The sequence below is a fragment of the Danio rerio genome, chromosome 2, assembly GCF_052040795.2.
Source record: "Danio rerio strain M-AB ecotype USA chromosome 2, GRCz13ab, whole genome shotgun sequence".
Classification (NCBI taxonomy): Eukaryota; Metazoa; Chordata; class Actinopteri; order Cypriniformes; family Danionidae; genus Danio; species Danio rerio.
In genome coordinates this window covers 33,440,727-33,463,039 of record NC_141022.1, presented here as the reverse complement: position 1 = coordinate 33,463,039, position 22,313 = coordinate 33,440,727, and the positions used below count along the sequence as shown (strand labels likewise).

The window sequence follows — 22,313 nt, the reverse complement described above, 5'->3', positions numbered from 1 at the left end:
TCACACCTTAACACTTACACTACTTCACTTCACCACTAGAGGACTTCACTAGACCTCAGACATCAGCCAATCGTGGTTACAACTGGACAGTCAGGCTTGGCAAATCTTTCTGGCTAATGGTTAGTTTTAATACAGCTGGTAATTGTAAAAAATAATCTGTTTGTAATTTTTTTGTTTTGCACAAATTACTAATAACTCAAGATTTTTGGCCATTTTTATGTTTATTTACTCTTTTGCATTGAATTATGGGACCTTAATTTCTACTCTGACCACCTTTGACAGTTTGCAGTTTAAAAATGGGTAATAATAAGCGGCTAGCACTATTTTGTTGTTTGACAGATTTCTCAGAGTGCAAAAAGTAATGGCCTTAGTTCACTGTGTCTTTTATTGCTAAGATTCTCAACCAAGTTTGTGTGAATTGTTGGAATTGTGTGAATTTTTATTTTTAAAACAAAGCATTTTTTTTCTTATTGATACTGCAAAAAGCCTCTATGAATGTCTCTGTTAATAAGTTTAAGCAGTATTAACAATGCTGAATGTATTTCCTTAAATATAAAGTAAAAACAGTGATATGATTTAATATATGTTTGTATTTATTTATATATTATTATATATTTTAAATTTATCAATACTTTTCTATACAATTTTTTTAAAGGGATAGTTCACCCAAAATGGCAATGCAGTCATTATTTACTAACAACCAGTTTATTTTAAACCTGTTTGAGTTTCTTTCTTCATTACATTTATATATTGTTTTTTCTGGAGACTCAAACCGCTTTACAGTTTGGGGGAATCTCCTCATCTTTCACCACTATGCAGCATCCACTTGAATGACGCGCAGACCACACACCAGCTGACTGGTGGAGAGGAGACAGAATGATGAAGCCATATATCAGTGGTCACCAAACTTGTTCCTGGAGGGCCGGTGTCCTGCAGATTTTAGCTCCAACCTTAATCAAACACACCCGAACAAGCTAATCAAGGTCTTACTAGGTATACTTGAAACATCCAGGCAGGTGTGTTGAGGCAAGTTGAAGCTAAATCCTGCAGGGACACCGGCCCTCCAGGACCGAGATTGGTGACCCCTGCCATATATGATAATTAGACATGGTTATGAGGCCATGATGGACAGAGGCCAGTGGGCAAATTTGGCCAGGATGCCAGGGCCTAAACCCCTATACTTTTTCAAAGGACATCCTGAGATTTTTAATGACCACAGAGAGTCGGGACCTTGGTTTAACATCTCATCCGAAAGACAGTGCACACTGAGCAGAATAGAGTGTACATCAATATACTGAGGTGTTAGGACCCACACAGACCGTAGGAGCACCCCCTGCTGGTCTCACTAACACTACATAAGAAGATATTTAAAGAATGTTGGAAAATAGTAGCCAGTGACATCCAAAAAATGTTTTCCTACTATGAATCTCGATGCCTTCTAGTTTTCAAAATTCTAAAAATAAATTCAAATTCATTCCAGTTATGGCAAAGCAAAAATTTCAGCAAGATTAATCTTTAGGGTAACATAATCCTTCAGAAATCCTCATAATATGCAATTCTGGTGCTCAAAACATTTATTATAAACTTGTGAAACTGTTGAAAACAGTTATATTTAATATTCATTCATTTTCTTTCAGCTTAGTCCCTTTATTAATCAGGGGTCACCACAGCGGAATGAACCGCCATATTATCCAGCATATGTTTTACACAGTGGATGCCCTTGCAGCAGCAACCCAGTATTGGTAAACACCCGTACACACTCATTCACACATACACTATGGCAAATTTAGTATATTCAATTCACCTATACTACATGCTTGGACTGTGGGGGAAACCGAGCACCAGGAGGAAACCCATGCCAACATGGGGAAAACATGCAAACTTCACACAAAAATGCCAACTGACCCAGCCGGGACTTGAACAAGCGAATCACTGGCCACCGTATCCCCATATGCTTAATATTTATGTGGAAATCATGCTAAACATTTTTTAATAACGAAATACACAATTAATTTGAAATAGAAACATAAATATGTTTACCGTCACTCTGGATCAATATAATTATTACTCGAAGGAAATTTAACTCCATATATTAAAACAGTAATTTATGTTGATAAAACAATTGAAAGTGTTGACAAATAAAATGCTACTCTAAGGCAGCATCGAACAACAAACCTGCTTTGTGAATGAATGATCCTCTTTGTCCTGATTCATGACTTTGTACTCATTCACTTGCAGTAGTAGAGCTGCAGGAGGAAATGAATAGAGAAGACTATTTAACAGACATGCATTAAATTAACTGTACAGTCATATTCACATATACTCTATGAGACTCCTATCTCTGACAGTCCCAGTCAAAGCTCTGCTCTAAAAGACTAATGAGGCTGAATTACTATTTGCTTTTATTCCTGGGAGGAAATAGGGCTTTGTTAATGAAGATGTCCGTCAGGTTTACCAAACTGAATAGGCTAATTCCTGTTTAGTGCCTCAACACAGCTTTATAATACAGTTTATGTGACCAGCCATGTCTTTATGTTCATTTTATCAGTGAATTACACATCAGCGTTACATCAAAATACTACCGCGTGACCTTTGTGCACAGAATGAGATAGACTTCATGAAAAGGCTGCAGCTGTGACTGAATGAAATGGATTAATCAACTATACACAAGATTTTGTGGTGTTCCACAGGAATCCCCTTTTATCTTCACTTGCAAGTCGCTACAAGCACGTTCCTTCCAAACACCTTACAAGACTCAACTCACGTTCTCCATTAGTCGTTCGGAGTTAAAATCAAGTAATCTATTGCGTGATTTCATTCTGAATCATTAGAAAAGTTCTGCATAGTTTCAGCTCAGTGTAATCCAGTATACAGAGGGACACACTCATGATTAGGAGTTTACACACTCTCTAGCTTATCAATAACTAAGTTTACATGGACATCAGTAATCTAATTATTTGCTCTAATTTGAATAAGACAATAATATGATTAAGATGTTACATGAGTTGCTTTTAAATGTTATTTTCATGATCCTGTTTTACATGTTATAGTAAATTATTCGATTAATGTCAATGCGTCACCACCCAATCCACATTTCCTCTAGAGTTCCACAAATTTTCGGGTGTTTCACTTTCATTCAGGAACATTTCGTGCATGCCCTCATGACAAACGAAACATTGGATGCGAGTATGAACTGCTGGAAGAGTGTTGTTTTGATGCAGTTTGATACACTGATGTACATGAGTGTATGAAATATCCTGTCACAAAATGCGCAGAATATCCTACATGATGGTAATAGTTTGCTTATGGTGCTTACATGTCTGTACTACACTTCAATAATGTGACTAAAATCGGCATACTCCACATGACTTAATTCGATACATGTTTAGTTTGATTATGACCCAATCGTATTAAATTAATAAAAAAAGAATAGATTATTGGTGTCCATGTAAATGTAGCCTTTGTTCTAAACCTAATCTAGAAACAGGTTAGTTAGTTAGTTAGTTAGTTAGTTAGTTAGTTAGTTAGTTAGTATTGCCTTCTACTAAAGCCCAGCATTGGCAAATGAGTGTAGTGTCAAGCACTGAGGTATTCGAATGTTATGGCTAATGGGAAATTATTATACCAGCCTACAATTTACACAGTTTCGAGGTCATTCCTAATTCAGTTTGAAGTCAGGAGTTAGGATGACATTTACATGCAACCTAGGCTCATTCTAAAAACGTAGCCCTATATACATTTCTGGAGATCACAAATTATGTAGCCTGAGCTACGTAAAGCTGCAATTCATCTTTAAAATGAACGCTAAGGGGCAGTATGACGCTTACCTCCATATGGACACCTTTTTCCCGATGTTACCAGTGTGTCCAGTAGCTTAACGATGGACTTGAGACCAAGCGGCAACCTCCTGCTCTCCCTCGGGAAGCCAATACGGAAGTAACTGAAACTGCAATTCATCAAAATTTTGCTAGTCCTGGCTCCATATGGAGCAAGTTTCAATTGAGCCCACTGTTAGAATGGCCAACTTTACAGCAAAAAAAAAATCAAGTTTACAGCCTGGTACATAGAAAGATTTTGGTTCATATCTAATATTACCCTTCATGACAACTGTGAGAGGGGTGATTTTTTAAATAACTCATCCGTTTCCTTCATATTAGGCTATAATAAGTTTGCATAATTAAGGGCATGGCCACTTGAGTGACAGCTAGGTCTCGCTGGTCGCCGTCACTTCACCTCAGCTGACTCCGGCAGATTAGCCACTAAACTCAGATGATATGGGATGCTGTGTGCACTTGATTGTGCTCACAAATCATTCACATGGCCTCCATTTCTCATGTGAGTAAAATTATATACTTATACACCATCTCTATAAATGTATTTGTTTTATTTAAGATCATTTATCATTTATATTTTTCTTTAGAGCTGTAAAGCACTCTAGAATCTGACAGATTGATTAGCTGTAGGCTATTGAGCAGTCATCTGAAGCGTTGTCATACAGTGTTATGCTGGATTTCATCCATAGCCTTGCATTTACTAACACAGACTATATCTAAAGTGTTTGCACGTAATTCGCGTTTTCCTCCTGTAGAAAAACGTCATAAGAACAATGCTTAGTGGCTCAGTGTATTACAGCAGTGTTTTAAAAAAACTAAACACTTTATTGATATCCGCTTGTTAAGTGGTGATGTGTTTGTGACGTATGTAATACTGTTTCCGGGTCCAAGCCGCCACTCATTTGAATAGAGAGCTTGGACCCGGAAGCCGCTTCGCGTGATGTCACACTTAACAAGCGGATAGTGTACAGCCAAGCACATGTGGTCAGAACACAAACGAGTGTTCTCGTTCTCTCACTCTCCACCTCTTTGCCCTTATTTGGTATCCCGCCGTGGGGGCGATGAGACGCGAACAAAATTGCGACAGTTGGCAGAGTTGACAGTGGAGTTCGAGTCTGATGAAGAACGGTTCCAGAAAGAGGGTAAGATAAAAACAGAAACCAAAAAATTAAATAAACAAGTAAATAACATGGTGAGTATGTGGTAAAATCTGAAAACATGGTAAAAATCAGGGTGATTTTCTTTTTCTGGATTGCTTTTAAAAACACTGCAGTTGGGTTTAGGGAAGGGGGTGGGCAGGTCAAACAGTGCTTTTAAAACACTATTGGTTGGGTTTAGGTAAGGGGAGGGTGAGGTTAAATCGGTTGCTTGGTCAGTCAGTAAGTCAGTCAGTTGACAGCGGCCTCTGGTGGATTTACATGAAAGAAGCAGACACGAATGGCACTCGCGAGAGAAATTTGAGATCTGAAAAAGCATACACAGCGGCCTCTGGTGGACTGGCGAAAACAAAAACTGCAAAAAAAATGTAGCTCCTGGAACGTATTTTGCTCTCACTAAAAATGTAAAGTATACAGGGGTAAGTAATCAGAATAAGCCTGGCTTGGTTACATTGCATAATAAATTGACATGAGATGTGTCAATAAGAACACTGCTCATAATTAAGATCCATAATCATTTCAGATTCCTTCATTTATTGGTGTTAATCTGGCACCTGCTGGTAAATTAATAAATAAGCTGACAAACTATATTAAGTCAACTGGCAGCCAAACTTTCCAGTTTTTACTGAATTGGAGGATGGTGAAAAGTCATAATTGAAATAATGAAAAGGCAGCCCAGAGTCTTAATCTAAATCCATCTGAAAATGTGGTATGCTCTAACAGATGACGTCTGAAACTAACGATATCTTAGTGATATCAATGAGAGACTGATATCCTTTGGAAAACTAGTGATGTCCTGTGATATGTTTTGTGAGGGACTAGTGATGTCTGTTTTTCGGTGTCATTTTCACTTCTTCAGGTTTTTTGTGTTTAGTTAGGTTTCTGTTGTGTCTGCCAGATCAGACGAGCTGAAATAAAACCTTTGTCTCACATTAAAATTTATTTTAAGGATGTAGCTGAACTTGCAATTTGTCTGAAAGATGTACTTTTTAATATATAATTCATGTTTGTTTCATTTGGTTATTGTTATTAAACGCCAGGCTCAGTTCAGAATCAGATCATCATTCTTGATGATCAGAGCCGTGTTTATGTGTGTTCTTGATTTACACATTAATCAGCTCAGAAACTGTGCAGCTGAGCATTTGTTAAATACACCAGTGTCACTTTTTACATGTAAAGATGTTTGTGAGGTGACATGGTGGCTTAGTAATTCCCACAATTGCCTCACAGCAAGAAGATTGCTGGTTTGAGTCCTGGCTGGACCAAGAGGCATTTCTGTGTGGGTTTCCTCCCAGGTGCTACAGTTTCCCTCATAGTCCAAAAACATGCAGTAGAGGTTAATTAGATAAAGTAAATTGGTCATAGTGTGTGTATGGGAGAGTGGGTGTGGTGATTTCCAGGCAGCTTTGTATGCTCGCAGTACTGGGTTGCTTCAGGAGGAGCATCTGCCGGTAAAACATATGCCAGAGTAGTTGGCGTTAAAGCAGGGACTAATAAGCCAAAGAAAAGTGAGTAAGACGTTTGTTTGAATACATTTTCCATCGATAATGGCAAGCTGCAATGTCAAACAATGATAAATAACACACAACGATTATACAAGCAGGAGTCAGCTCGGCTTGATCTTACTTTATGTCATCATAATGTGAACTTCAAATACTTCCTGTCAGTCATACAGACAAAGTTCATCAGATACTCGAGGCTTGGTTGAGTGTTTTGTGTGTGCTGCGCTGGTTTTACTCCTCAAGATTTGATCGTCATTCCTGATTCTGCAGCCTCAGAGAGGGGCAGGAGAACAGCCGCTCATTAGCATTTAAAGAGATATGAATCAAACTGGCAACAGTGCGGTGGTGCAGTGGGTAGCGAATCGATGTTGCCTCACAGCAAGAAGGTTGCTGGTTCGAGCCTCGGCTGGGTCAGTTGGCATTTCTGTGTGGAGTTAGCATGTTTTCCCCGTGTATTAATTAATTAAACTGGCTCACTGTGATCTGAGGTGTTTTTGAAGGACATGTTGTTTATTTACACTACGGTTCAGAATAGACTTTTTATTAAGAGCCTAAAGAATGATATTACAGGGGGTTAGGCACAGTGTGAAAAGTCCTAAAGAGTGCAAACTGTTGGATCATCATCAACTCTCTCTGGACTTTGGTGGTGCTCGCTCTAGCAGGCCTCCTCTTTTGGAGGTGCATTATTGATGGCTCTGTCTCACTCTGTGTTGCTGTTGCTTAGAGAGGAATACAGAGGCACTTAGGAAATTGAAGTAGATGCAAACTTCATTGCAGCAAACCTTTTAGTGATGTCATTAATTAAACTGCATTGTGAATATGGAGTGTGTTTGGCAAAAGACTGTGACAGCCATCGGCTGCTGGACTGACTGCTTCAACTGAAGCACTTAGACAAACACACAGTGATGTCATCCATGCAACATACTGCTGAGAGTTTTGGGAAAAGTAGTTTTTAGTCGGCCGTGAATTGAAAAGAAGCCAAAGATAAGACGATCCAATTAAATTAAACCAAAACAAGATGTAAATGTATTCATTTAGTAAATTATTTATTAATGAATATTGAAAACATGTATATAGTCAAACTGTTATGTTTGATCTTTATAGATGAGATTGGAGTATAGACAGGCCAAAAGAGCCAGAGAATGAGACAGACAGAGACAAACAAACAGAAAGCCAGAAAGATAAAAACTACACATTCATCATAATAGTACATGCATTTAGAGTAATGTATTTTGTTATTTATCGTCATATTTATGATTGTTTATATATTTAAACTTTTTAAATATCAGTTTTTAATTTATAGTTTTATTTTGGAAAATGATTTAAACTTCTCCTCGCTATTATTGTCATTTAACAAAGAGTCTAGAAACAATACTTAACAAAACTCAGGACTTGGACAAAGCTTAATGACAATTATGATGTAGTATTTCAATTTGGATGAAGTCATTTAGCCTCATAATTTTTTTGTCATATTGATAATTCTGACTTCATTACCTCATTTATTATATCTGTATGTAAATGTAGATTTGTAATGCCAAATTATAAGTTTTTTTTTGTAATTAAGACTTATGTGATCTTTTTAACTTGATTTGTTAAAATTAATTGTGACTTAGCATTGTTAATGTTTTACATCAGAATTCCAACTTATGTCTAACTTCATTATTTTCTCAAAATATGGATTGTTCCCTTTTAACTATAAGGCTACAAACATTTCTAGATATTAGCATTTCAAAATGTCAGACTATTCAATTACTGCCAGAATTGAAACTTTTACCACTGAAATTATCGCTATATGGAAATTCAGATTTTCTCATTTTAGAATTTTTACATTTTCTGTCATAATAATGATCACAATTATGACTTTAATATAATTATGAGTTTATTTCAATGTGACTTTCCCCATATTTATGTACATTTCACCCTTTTGATGTCAGAATAATTAACTTTAACTTCAAAATTTTAGATTTGTCTCCCAGAGATGGGTTGCAGCCGGAAGGGCATCCGCATGCGTTAAACGTGCTGGATAAGTTGGAGGTTCATTCCGCTGTGGCAACCCCGGATTAATAAAGGGAATAAGCTGAAAAGAAAATGAATGAATGAATGAATTTTAGGTTTGACTTAGTAATTTTGGCTTTTACCCTGGCTTTAAATGGTTACCTCATAATTATGATCAATTACTTTCTGATATCAGAATTTCAACTTTTTCTGTCATAATTTTGACATTTTGAAGAATTTCCTTTGCCCTTTATTGTGTTTTCTTTGAAAAATACAAAACAAAGCACAGGACTTCCAGCCTTGTGACAATTTAGATGTATTATTTCAATTTGGATGAAGTCCTTTATCCTTTTAACATAACTTTTTGTCATATTGATAATTCAGAATTTTTTCTTATTTATTAATGTCTTTATGTAAATTTAGATTTTTAATGCCTTTTTTTGAATAATGACATATGTGATCTCTTTAACTTGATATGTTAAAATTAATTACGACTTAGCATTGTTAGTGTTTTACATCAGAATTCCAACTTCTGTCTTTCTTCTGTCTTACTCCACAAAATTTGCATTGCTCTCTTTTTAACTACATCTACAAACATTTCTAGATACCAGCATTTCAAAATGTCAGCATTTTCAATTATTGCCCTAATTAAGACGAAAGTTTTGACTACATGGAATTTCTGAATTTTTAATTTCAGAAATGTAACTTTTTTTTATAATAATGATCACGGCGATGCAGTGGCGCAGATGGTAGTGCTGTCGCCTCACAGCAAGAAGGTCTCTGGTCCGAGCCTCGGCTGGGTCAGTTGGTGTTTCTCTGTGGAGTTTGCATGTTCTCCCTGCATTCACGTGGGTTTCCTCCGGGTGCTCCAGTTTCCCCCACAGTCCAAAGACATGCGGTACAGGGGAATTAGGTAAACTAAATTGGGTAAGCTAAATTGTCTGTTGTGTGTGTGTATGTGTGTGTGTAGGTTTCCCAGAGATGGGTTGCGGCTGGAAGGGCATCCGCTGCATTAACAAACCTGCTGGATAAGTTGGTGGTTTATTCCGCTGTGGCGACCCGGGATTAATAAAGGGACTAAGCCAAAAAGAAAATGAATGAATAAATGAATGAATAATGATCACAATTATGACTTTATTATAATTATGAATTTATCTCATTGTGACCTACCCTATATTTATATGTACTTTTTCTTAAATATCATAATAATTAATTGTATCTTGATAATTTTAAGTTTGACTTAGTAATTTTGGCTTTTATCCTGAACGGTTACCTCATAATTATGATGAATTATTTTTTGATATCAGAATTTTTACGTTTTATGTCACAATTTTAGATGAATTTCTTGTGCCCTTTATTGTGTTCTCTTTATAAAAATCTCTCCGTTTGTCACAAACTTTTGCCAGTATCATTGCTGCTCTATCCGTCACGCGGGAAAGGTGGTTTTCACAGTGGCCTCATCTGTCATTAAAGGTGTTGTTGGCTAGTTTACTATCAAATTGCAGGTACCTGTGGAAGGTGTTCAGTCCTCCTCCCTCACATTGACTTGTTTCTCCACACTGTCAGTCTGACAACAAAAACTGACACCCTCATAAAAGCCCCGAGCTTGTGAACTGGCACTGGAAGAGCTCCATTCTCAACCTCCTTCAATCCCTCCTCTATCTATCTCTGCCTCCCCTTTCTCTGTGACCTTTCTTCAGGCTCTGAATGCCTCATTTGATCTGACCGATGTTTGTTTATGGTCTGCGCAAATACAAATTGAGTTTTCCCCCCACCCTTTTCACCGAAGATGTGAAAGAGCAGGAAAAGGATGTGCTCTGTTTGGTTTGCATGGTGCTCCATTCATTTGTAAATGGCTGTGGATTGGAGAGGCTTGTCCAGGAGCTGTGACAGTTCAGTGAAAGGACTTACACACAAAGAAGAGATCCAACTAATAAGCAACTTCAGAGGGACTAATTGCATGAAGAATGCATTGGGTATAGGATGAGGTGTGAGGAGGTACGTGTGTGTGCGCCCCATCCATCGCTTCTGTGGAAGAAAGGAAAAAGAGAGGCTGTTCATTGTGGGAAGCTGTGGTCTTTCAACTTTATCATTAAAAAATATACACATCTGAATTATTTAAAGACTAATGGTGAATCAAATATCGTACACTTTCACAGTAGATACTGGATTTAAACTTACGTTGTGACCCTTAAATAAAAGTATGTTTCGTAAAGTATTGTATGAATGTGGTTTGAATGTCATTTTTACACGCATCCCTTCACTTACATTCATACATCTATTCTTCTAGACCTGTGGGATAGTAAAGTGTCCATTGGATGCACACTTCACAGTCTCAGCTCAAGTATTACCACACACTATTCAAAGCCTCCAGAATATATATATATATATATATATATATATATATATATATATATATATATATATATATATATATATATATATGTATATATATATATATATATATGTATATATATATGATATTCCTTTTCTTCATTCATATTAATTTCCTAAGTGATGTTTAACATTCATTCATTCATTTTCTTGTCGGCTTAGTCCCTTTACTAATCCGGGGTCGCCACAGCGGAATGAACCGCCAATTTATCCAGCAAGTTTTCACGCAACGTATGCCCTTCCAGTCGCAACATTTTTCTGGGAAACAACCACACACTCATTCATACACACACTTATACACTACGGACAATTTAGCCTACCCAATTCACCTGTACTGCATGTCTTTGGACTGTGGGGGAAACCGGAGCACCCGGAGGAAACCCACGTGAACGCAGGGAGAACATGCAAACTCCACACTGAAACGCCAACTGAGCCGAGGCTCGAACCAGTGACCCTGCGACCTTCTTGCTGTGAGGTGACAGCACTACCTACGCCGCCACTGCTTCGCCTGATGTTTAACAGAGCAAGAAAATTTTCTGAGTATGTCTGATTATAGTTTTTCTTCTGGAGAAAGTCTTGTTTGTCTTATTTCTGCTAGAAAAAAAGGAAATTAAATTTTTTTTAAAAACATTTTAAGAACAAAATTAGTAGCCCCTTAGCTATATATACTACAGAACAAATCATCATTATACAATAACTTTCCTAATTACCCTAACCTGTCTAGTTAACCTGTGTAACCTAGTCAAGTCACTTTAAGCTGCATAGAAGTGTTCTGAAAAATATCTAGTCTTAATATTATATGTAATATTATTTACTGTCATCATGGCAAAGATAAAATAAATTAGTTATTAGAAATTAGTTATTAAAACAGAATTTGGGGAAAAAAATAAACAGGGGGGCTAATAATGACTTTAACTGTATATAATTCTCAGCATACACCCCTTACAAATCTCTCTATTTAAATTAATATTTTTAACAGTAAGCAATAGAGTTATTATACTTGTGCATATACATTAGATACATCAGTTCAAACACTAGTACACCCAAATTAATGTTATAGAAAAATATAAAATGCAAATTTTAAAAAGAGGAAAAATCAAGAGAGAAAAAAAAAGAAAAAATTTAGTTGAAATTTTGTAGGTTGTAATTTATTTATTTATTTTTTTTCCTTTTTTTTTGCTTGAATTTACTGGAATTATCTTTCAATTTCTAAATATGCTAAATATGTTTGATGACTGAAATAAATGGGGTGCACTTAATTACGCTACATTAAATTAATCTCTTAAGCTCTGGTCTCCCCCACCTTATCACACACCAACCTAAAATACTACAAATTCTGAGTGTGCCTCACACAGGTGAGTGGGCTTTACAAACCACCTGTAGAAAGCACACTCATCTCACTGACACATTAACCAACACAAACACAGTGCATTTATAAAGTGTGCTTTACAAAGGTGAGTGAGCTTGACAAACCACCTGCAAAAACACACAGTCAAATATTTTGCCAAACAGATCCACTTTTGATGCTCATAAATGATCATAAATGTCATCGTGTTACAGGTATTAGGAGGTTTGCTGAAGGTGCTTTGCACTCACACTAAAAGTGTACCCTGCCTGAGCCCGAAACTGAAGACGTGACATCACTTAAGGGCTGTTCATATGGATTTATTAATCATTCTTTTCAATAAACACAAACTTTTGTAGTTTATTTACCATAGTCGTAGTATATTAAAGATGCAAACCCATTGCTGCTCGATGCTACTTGTCAAAGATACCGGTAAACTCACCTGGGCACAGTTCGCTAGCATAGTGTGAGTGCACTCTTACTGTAGCACTAAATTCCATGAGCACAAACAAGTTTCTTCGTATAACTAGCACTTCTTGTGCGTATTCCCTCGTTAAACGTTTCCTCATTTTGGACAAAAGTGTCTGCTAAATGTCATGAATGTAAATGAAATGTTAATGAAAGAGAAGTTAAACTAATGCTGCAACTTCTTAAATATGACATTCTCCAAATAAATGCTTTAAATAACACGTTTCTTATTTGAAATTTGGAAGACACATCATCAGTAGTAAAACCAAAGCATGTACTCTACCTATCAATGACAAGTCCAGAAAACTAATAACTTTTAGAGTTTCCCTGATTTCTCACAAAAAGCTGTAATAGACTCCAGAAGAATGACATTGGTGAGAAAACAGAAGTTAAAAAAGCATCTGATCACAGCAATATTATTTTGCTTGCATAGGCTCTGCTAATCACTAGCATCAAGTCATTATTTTAACTACACTGTTATTCAGTCCTCACATAAAAATCTACCTACAGCATTTCACAGACAACATAGGAAGTCAGTAAGTTTCATAAAAATCGACGATCAATAAAAAGTCCATGAAAATTCCTACACAGTCCCATTTAATAACACTTTATGTATAATTATTTTAAGTAAAGCAATACCAAGTAAAGACCACCAACATCACCTCATTGGAAAGATGGAGCCCACTGAGAACTGCAATTCACTCTACAGCAAGCCTCCACCCAAAGACCCGTCTAGCCGTCTGTTCTATGAGCAATTTTTGGTTGGTTTGTCAAGAGCTTTCCGAACAAGGAGGAAAAGCGCAAGATGGCAGGATCACAATGGGCCTGATAAAAGTGTGGAGTGGAGATGCAGCTGTTCAAATAACAAGCATGTTGCATCTAGGCTACGATGAGTCATATAAGCCCCTTATGGGATATCAACAGGTACGGCCTCCCAGGATTTGCCTGCTGCAGTTGAATAGATGAAAAAAAAGGGCAAATACCTTAAACAGTTTCCTAAAGCCTCTGTGAAAAGCCTACTTGAGAGAGGAGAGGGTGGTCGGCTGTGTTTTAAGTGTGATGGGAAAGATCCACAAGCCTTCAACCATCGGTCCACATGCATTTGAATTAACTTGTCAGAGGATAAACAGAGAGATATAATTGGTGACAGACAAGCCACCAAAGAAGGAATTCTGGGCTAAATGAGTGATTTTTTAACAGTTTTTGACAGGGGTAAATCTGACAAAAAGCACAATAACAGAAAGATTAAGAGTTTTTTTTTTGTTTTTTTTTTGTGGATAATATTTGCATGATGGAAGATATTTGTAGATGTCAACACAAATTAAGTCATTTATTAGGGTTATGTTTTTGATATGGCGATAAATTACATCGAAATTTAACAAACATTTTACATAATTTACAAATTATAAAACACACATAATACATTTCAACAAACATATTGAAAGCAGTCTGGTATAGGAAACTATTTTGACTGAGAAATTTCATTTACGACAAAGCAAAATAAGATCCGATTACGTTACATGAATACATTAAAATTATGCTTAAATTATGCATATGAAAAAGTGGCAGAGAGAGCTTAACATGCTGCAATTTAATAAATGCATTTACAAAATACACCAGCAAATTAAGAAAAGATCTTCATCTGTTTGACAGCACATGTGCTGCAAATCCTCACAGCGCAAATAAATTAATAAAACACACTGCATTTTCCCACAAAGCAAACAATTCCCAAAAACACGCTGCATTTTCTCACAACAGAAATTAATGAAACATGCTGCATTTTCTCACAACACAAACAAATTAATGAAACCCACTGCATTTTCTCACAACACAAAACGAACGGAAATGTTTTTAAGGAGACCTAAAAACATGACGGACGCCTCTATGCCCTAACTATTGCTCAGTGAAGTTGTAGGTGATTTTTGAAAGTTTTTAGTTTGTTTATTTTAATATCTTCATTCCTGTATCTTTAGTGTCTATTAGCCTAAATAACCGAAACCCAAATAGCCGGGTCCGTCACATTTTAGTGTATCCTCGAAACATTTACGTTTGCAGCATGCAAATGCAGCATGTTTTTTTAAAAAGGTGATTTAAGATTTGCAGATTGTGTGCTGTCAAACTGATGATCTTATTTGATGGCGTTTTTTGTAATTGCACATTTTCTTAAATTGCAGCACGTTAAGCTCTCTCGGTCACCGTAATTTAGACATGTTTAAATCAAGAAAAATTTGCTGGAAAAATGATTTTTATGTCTTAAATCATCAACAACAGATACTCAAAATTATTATTGAATGCATCAAAATGAAGAGTTTATGCTTTTAAAACGACTCAAAGTGGATAAAACCCTTTTTAGTGTAGTCAAGGTGTTCCTTTGTTACAATTCTGTAGTCTGCCATTGTTGTTTTTTTCACACATGCCTAAACTGAACATTTACACACAAATCCATTTTTTAAACAAATTCCTTTGTAGTTTACAAAGACACAGTAGCAGTAAAAAAAGACTTGCACTTTTAATTGTTAAACGTTTCAAGCACCAAAAGTAATGTTTTCATATAAATATACATTATTTTTTAGATGAAAATGCAAGTAAAATTTTCTCATTTAGAAGTCTTATTTAAGTCTAAATACTTTTTAAATCACAAAACTCTAAAATTAAACAATATATTAAGCAACTTTCCTTCACAGTTAAGTGTTCGTTTTAGTTTAAGACAGTAGTTTAAGATTATTTACACATTCGTAAGGAAAATGAAACCAAAAGACCAAGGAAATAACTTTTTTTGCAGCATAGACTGTTTAAAAAGGCATTCAAGAAAGAAAGAAAGAAAGAAAGAAAGAAAGAACTTCAATTACTCTACAACTTCTCTAATACTACAATACTTAAAAACTAACAAACAATGGCGAAAGCTTATCCATCAGGGTCAGTTTAAATCCCCAGTGACTCCAATAAACATCTTTGGCTGGTAAAACAATTCAATCAACATCAAGTGAAACATTTGTAACTCATTGGAGAGAAGGTTTCTGTGGTGACTGATTGAACTTTTGACTGAATAGGGGGTGCTAGACGTGTTTGTTTGAATCCGGCTGGGCGACCCTCTGTTTGCTGTACAGCTTTACATTCCCACAATCCTTCCCATTCGCCATCCTCCACTTTGATACGGAGGCATAGCAACCCCGAGGACAGGCATTTTACCCACTAGAAAGGCTAACAGCAGATGCAAGAATTTCCCTGGCTCCTTCTTTCTCTGAGTTTAATTTTCGTTTTCATGACGTGACATAACGGTGCGACTTTTCTCATATTTAAGTTAGCGAGCACTCAAGCAAGTCCCAACCACAATAATCCATCTCTGAAAGTCACGCAAGCTTAATTTCATTAAAGATCTATTGATTTTTGCTCCGTGCATAATATACTGTAGCCATAAATGTTTTATTTGCTATTAATAGTTGTTTCAAAATCTATTAACACTCATTCTTGAGAGGTTAACTTGTCGTAAAAGCCAGATCAATGCTTTCTTGTCTAGCGAGAGGCCAAGGAAGCATTAAAACAGGCCTGATGCATAAATCATCTATACTACAGCTTGTGACCTGGTTTCTTCTGCCTCATTGATGACAAATAGTTATTGGCATGGCAGAGAAAAAGACAAACATACTGTCAAATATGTCATAATGTTTGATGCCATCCCATGCAGCATTCCCAGTGGATGCGCTGAAATTGCATTGTGACACCTGTTATTGGCAGAAATGGTTTCTGTTGGCTTGAAATCCCCAAAAATGCAATAATAGTAATGAAAATGACCTTGTTAACACAGAAAATGGTTGCTTTAAAAGGCAGTGTGAGCTTAAATAGACATGCTCCCCTCTCTGCTCTGAAAACAGCCTCGGGAGACTGATTCATAAAGAAGTGAACCTGGCGATGACAGACAGCAGATCTAAGAGAGAAAAACACCTAATCCTCACATTCTTTTTTTCTTCTAACTCTCGCTCTCACTTCATATGGCCATTGCCAGACTGTACAAATCTCACACTGTGTCAAAGTAACACCCCCCACATACCAAAATATACACACATGTGCAATTATTTTTAGCTTGTCTATTTTGCTAATAAATGCTGCATTTATTGGATTATGTAAATCTGTAGTATTGGGAAATATTATTGCAACTTAAATGAACTGTTTTAGATTTGTAAATATTGTAAAATGCATTCATTTATTCATACCAGAGCAAAACCTCATTTTCAGCATTCTCATCCTCTTACTTTCCGTGTTGTACCGCTTCTTTTGTTTGATGCACATTACTAAAATAATAAAACTATCAATTTAAGGGATAATTCACTCCAAAATGCAAATTCTGCCATCATTTACTCAACCTCCACTGGTTCAATATCTGTTAAGTTTCTTTCTTCTGCTGAACACAAAGGAAGATAAGGTGAAGAATGCTGAAAAACAGCCGTTGACTTCCATAGTATGTTTTGTTTCTACTATGGATGTCAACGACCAACATTCCAACATTCTTCAGAGTATATTGGTTTGTGCTCAACAAAAGAAAGTTTAGGATCTATTGAGGGTGAAAAACTGCACAGGAAAGTTTCAATTGTTTGGGGTGAACTACTTTAACACAGCCCAAACTGTTTCTCAGCTTTTTTCATTCATTCATTCATTCATTCATTTTCTTTTCGGCTTAGTCTCTTTAATAATCAGGGGTCGCCACAGCAGAATGAACCGCTAACTTATCCAGCATGATTTACGCAGCCACAACACTTGGAAAAACCCATACACTCTTGCATTCACACACATACACTACAGCCAATTTAGCTTATTTAATTCACCTATAGCGCATGTCTTGGACTGAGGGGGAAACCAGAGCATCAGGAGGAAACCCATGCAAACATGCAAACTCCACACAGAAATGCCAACTGAATTTTTTTTTTTTTTGGATTGAGATCATACAGTAAATGCTCTTTTAAAAAGCACAAGCAATGATCATTTTTGGGTGAACTATATCTTTAAAGACTAGTAAACGAATCCATAAAACTTTCAAATAAAATGACATATTTTTTTCAAGAAAGTAATTTTTTGGAAATTGATATTTGTAATCATCTGAAAGACATAAGGATTTTTATTGATTTAAGGTTTGTTAAGAGATAGGACAATATTTTTTGATGTACAACAATTTGAACATCTAGAATATGGGGGTTTAAAAATATCTAATACTGAGAAAATCACCATTTAAGTTGTATAAATTAAAGTTCATAGCAATGCATATCAGTAATTAATTTAAAAAAATGTCATTCATTTTTGACTGATTTACGGAAGGAAATTCACAAGATGTCTTCATGGAACGTGATCTTTACTTGATATTTAAATGATTTTGGCATGAAATAAAATCACATAATTTGGACTCTTTTCTAAGTTTTGCGATTTTCTAAGTTTTGTCAATCCCAGTTGTAAGAGCAACAAATAACTTGACTTTTAGTTGATCATTGGAGAAGTGTCAAAAGGTATATTTTTCTGATGAATCATCTGTTTAACTGCATCCCAATCATCACAAATCCTTCAGAAGACCTATTGGAACCCGCATGGACCCGAGGTTCTCGTAGAAATCAGTCAAGTTTGGTAAAAAAAAAAAATCATGGTTTGGTTTTACATTCAGTTTGGGGGTGTGCGAGAGATCTGCAGAGTGGATGGCAACATCAACAGCCTGAGTTATCAAGACATTTATCATATCATAACATTACAAACCACAGGAGAGGGCAAATTCTTCAGCATGATAGCGCTCCTCATACTTCAGCCTCCACATTAATGTTCCTTAAAGCAAAGAAGGTCAAGGTGCTCCAGGATTGACAAGCCCATCTTCATTTTACCCTAGAGCATGTCTTGGGTAAAATGGAGGAGGCATTGAAGATGAATCCAAACAATCTTGATGAACTCTGTGAGTCCTGCAAGAACACTTTATTTGCCATTCTAGATGACTTTAGTAATAAGTTTTTTCAGTCATTGGAGAGATGTATGGATGCAGTCGTCCAAGCTCATGGGAGTCATACACAATATTGATTCTCTTTCCACTGCGCCATGACTTTATATTCTATACTTTACATAATTTCTGTGAAGTGTCAAGACTTTTGTCTAAGCAAAATCAGACCTTACTGTCCTAATTAAATAATTAAAAATCAAGGCATGATCATATTTTATTTTGGTAAAATAAGCGTAATCTAGAGGCCTTTGCCTTTCATATAAGCCCCTTCTGATACCAAATGATCAACTAGAAGTAAGTTATTATTTGTTGTTTCTAAAACTTGAATAGGAAACAAGACTTTTGTCAGGCAGTGTATACTTTACACTTTTAGATAGTAGTGTTTCTCAGCCTCCATTGCGTTTGAAGGTAAAACCTCACATGCTATAAAAAATACTGTCCTTTATAGGCAGTTATTATTTTTTTATTACTTTGTCTGGCCTGAATTTGTTCCCATCCACAAGGTGACCCAAAAAAGCTGAGTGTTATGACCCACTTCAAATGAGTGATGGATCAAGTCAAGTGACTGAGCGACTGGTGCAGGCTATTGTGGGTAATTATCAAGAGCCATAAAAGTTAGATATTACATCTGTCTAGGAGATATTAATCAGGTTCACTACCACTGTTTCTGTTACTTGAGGACAGCATAGAGTAAAATAAAAGCAATGCTGATGTATCGATCTCTTGTGAAATAGAATAATAACAGAGTAAAAAAATAACATTAAACCAAAGTGCAGCAATTCTATAATCTAGATTCAGAGATATATCATTTTACATTGTGTTTAATATTCATGTGTTAGCATCAGAGGTAGTGAGCTACTCATAAGCAGCATAATGGACAGCGAGGCCAGGACCAGAGCCAAAGTTAAACCTCCATTTCTGTTCCATATGATATGGCATATGACACTAATGGACAGAAAATGACATAACTGCATTCACAGTTTGTTTCATGATGACAGGAATGGGAGTGAAATACACCGCAAGTGAATAAAACATGCGCCCGTTCCAATCGGACGGATGCAGAACGGATGCATAAGCAGAACAGGTTGAAAGAGTTCAAACGAACAGACGTGATGCGACTTCTGTGAATTAAATACAAATCATAAATTTCATTAGTAGACTTTGGTTTTTACTTCATTTACTAAGTGCTGCATTACCTCATGCTCTCGTCCTCACAATGGATTTTCGATAAATCTCGGCACGCTCTCAATGATGGAGGGCTCCACATATCACAAAAATATGACAGCACTTATTAGCCTTTGAGAAGTTATTGATCGGACAGTTTTGATTAATATTTTATGGCCTTCTGTAGCGTTTGTGCCCAGAGACAGTGATGAGGATTGGGCATAGCTGGCAATCGTTTGGCACTGATGAACCACAGGCTTTAAGGCTGAGTCTAGAATATAAACTCACTCAAAATGACAACTTCTTCATAGCGAAGTACTTGTGATGTCATAAGTAGCAGATTACACGCGTTGAAGAGCTAATCAGCTGCGAATTATTGAGGATTTTAGATTCACTCTAAAATGCTGGGTTGGATAAAAGTTTGGATAAAATATGCACAAACCCAACCGCACTCTTGCAGCAAAACCACAAGAGATTCGTGGAACGCATGTGTAGTTTCGGAAATCCTTTTAAAACTTTAAAATTTGGGTTGAAACAACCCAGCTTTTTTTTTTTTTTTTTTTTTTTTACAAGGCAGTGACACCCCAACATCAAAAACTGAAAAATATTTGTAACAATATATTTATATATATATATATATATATATATATATATATATATATATATATATATATATATATATATATTTTTTTTTTTTTTTTTTTTTTTTTTAAATAGTAGATTTTTGCAAGACATTTTATAAAACTTAACTCATTAACTGATAAATTTCTGATAAAAAACAACTTTGCCAGATATTGTCCTATCCTAACAAACCATACATCAATGGAAAGTGTATGCATTCCTATTAAATGTGATTGTTACTCTCAATTTCCAAAAAATACACACTAATGAATGGTTTTGTGGTACAGGGTCACATCTTAGGGTGCTTTCACATCTGTAGTTGGGTTCATTTGATCTGTACCAACGGGCAACAAATGATACATTGTAGCATTTTCTGCTGTCTTTGGGTCTTTTTCACAGCACACTGATTGTTTTGGTCCGAACCAGTTGAAAAGAACCAAATGCAGTCATGTGACAAAATCCACATCACTCACTGGCCAGATGTTGTTGAACGTATTTCCTAAACTGCTTATCGATTGGCTAGAATTCACATGCAGGGAATGCCAATGGAACTCCCGCAAGTAAACAAACAGGCAGACACAAAATGTTATTTTTGACTATGGAGGGTCGACTGCGTTGACTGATTGTATCTCTGCTTATTGTATACTATGTAGTTTGTATAGACCACTTTAGCCAAACTGTACATTTCAAAAATGAAGTGCGGCTGCGGCTGAAAACAATGTTTTAAATCATTGCAAACGGAGGTCTCAAGGAGGTCTCGGTGCGTTGTTTTGGTCTGCTTTTGGTGCGCACTCGAGTACGATTACTACATTCACACCTGCCCAAATTAACCGCACCAAGAGGGAAAACGAACTCTAGTGCGATTCAGTGAATGAGTCAAAAGGCATTTGTTTATCAGCATTGCCATGACAGCACAGTAGCACTATTTTAAGCAGTAGGAACCAGTTCTACATAGAAATGTTCTGTCAGTGCGTTATTTCAGTGGACTTTGCTTTTCTTGTATGTATGTGCGGTTCATGCATAAGCAGATAGAGTGGGATATTAAGCTATTTTGAACATTGACTAAGCTGTGCTTATTGTTTCAGTACACAGTGTCTATGGCTGGATGGAAAGTGAAACCATCATGCTGGAGAGTGCAGCAAAGCATAACCTTTTTTTCCGGCTCATATATTCAGACATTTTTCTCTTTCGGCTGAAAACCGAAAATGCCATTTTCAGCTGATAATTTTCATTGGCCTAAAATTCACACATCCCTACAGTTAATGGGTTAGTTGACCCAAAAATTTAAATTCTGTTTTTAATTACTCACCCTCATGTCTTTCCAATTCACTGAGACCTTTGTTCATCTACAGAACACAAATGAAGATATTGTAACGACCTGGCCCACAGCACTATAGCCAGGTGCAGAGTTGGCCAATGGTTTATAGTTGTTTTATGTGTTGTATTGGTTATATGCATGGGTTGTTTGGTTATAATCTTTGTGTGTGTTTGTGTTTGAGTCGGTGTCTGTTTTAAAACCAATATTTCCTCGGTTTAAAAAAATATTGGTCTTCACCATCTACAAGAATGGTGTGTAAAGGAAGCACCACAGTGGTATAATTCTATTAAGGGCCGTTCATGTGCAGTGCTGCCTTCTACCTGCTTATTTTGCCAGATTGCTGCTAACAGAAACACTCAGGGTCATGCGGTGTAAGAGACATGAGTGTTCTTCTCGCTAACACACTAGGAAACAGTAATGTAATGCGCCATAAATGCTAGCACCCTGCTAGCTGTTTGTTTAGCTAGGTTATATTAGCTCCAGTTGCACACGTACTGCAATTATTACAATATTTTAGATTAAATCTGAAAGATCTTTCTCTTCCTCCACTG

At 36.3% G+C, this 22,313-nt stretch overlaps 1 long non-coding RNA gene across 1 annotated transcript in view; it reads right to left on the bottom strand.

Annotated features, from left to right (window-relative positions):
• Positions 1–8,356: 8,356 nt before the first annotated feature.
• LOC141378339 (uncharacterized) overlaps positions 8,357–22,313 on the bottom strand; it is a 42,891-nt gene continuing 28,934 nt past the window's right edge. Inside the window, exon 3 of the long non-coding RNA XR_015478604.1 lies at positions 8,357–10,515. This is a non-coding gene — a long non-coding RNA (uncharacterized LOC141378339). The remainder of the gene's footprint in view (positions 10,516–22,313) is intronic.